The sequence below is a fragment of the Octopus bimaculoides genome, chromosome 6, assembly GCF_001194135.2.
Source record: "Octopus bimaculoides isolate UCB-OBI-ISO-001 chromosome 6, ASM119413v2, whole genome shotgun sequence".
NCBI classification, from domain to species: Eukaryota; Metazoa; Mollusca; class Cephalopoda; order Octopoda; family Octopodidae; genus Octopus; species Octopus bimaculoides.
In genome coordinates this window covers 58,192,099-58,192,728 of record NC_068986.1, presented here as the reverse complement: position 1 = coordinate 58,192,728, position 630 = coordinate 58,192,099, and the positions used below count along the sequence as shown (strand labels likewise).

Here is a 630-nt window from a genome sequence, read left to right as displayed (position 1 = left end):
ATATATATATATATATATATATATAAATGCGCGCACACACACAAACACTTGCATGCATCGGAATAACGTGCAGTATAAACTGTATGGGGCTACAGCAGACCTCTCAGAAAAAGTGTGAAAATTGCGCATGTTTAGCAGTATTCTGAAAGCGTGTATATAGGTGCGTGATTCAACATATTTAGTGTAGCTACGTATATGTAGCGCGTACGTATGGTTAGCTTATGTTATTTTGTCGCTATGCACGGAAATTAAACAAATTATGTTGTGTACATAACTCTGGTTGCATACGTAGAATGTTATGTGTTGTGTACCTGTAAGGTATATGTATATACATGTGTGTGTGTGTGTGTGTGTGTGTGTGTGTGTGTGTGTGCTTGTATTGCGTTGATGGTTAGTAATCCCAGTGAAACATGCATACTTCGTATGTCTCATTTAAAATTATTTGCGGTAGGTAGTAATATAAGTATGTATACAATTTAGGCAGGTGTGTATATTCACGTATGTATGTATATTAAGTAGTTTTGTAGGACATGTGTGGGAGGTCTGTCAGCTGTATCTCGCGGTACACATGTATGTTATGGTCTTGCTATGGATATAAACATGTATATATATATATATATATATATATAT

The 630-nt window shown here is 35.2% G+C and overlaps 1 protein-coding gene across 1 annotated transcript in view; it reads left to right on the top strand.

The window, feature by feature from the left end:
• Positions 1-630, top strand: part of LOC106868936 (paired box protein Pax-5) — a 261,351-nt gene that overhangs the window by 2,576 nt on the left and 258,145 nt on the right. The gene's annotated exons all lie outside the window — the stretch shown is intronic.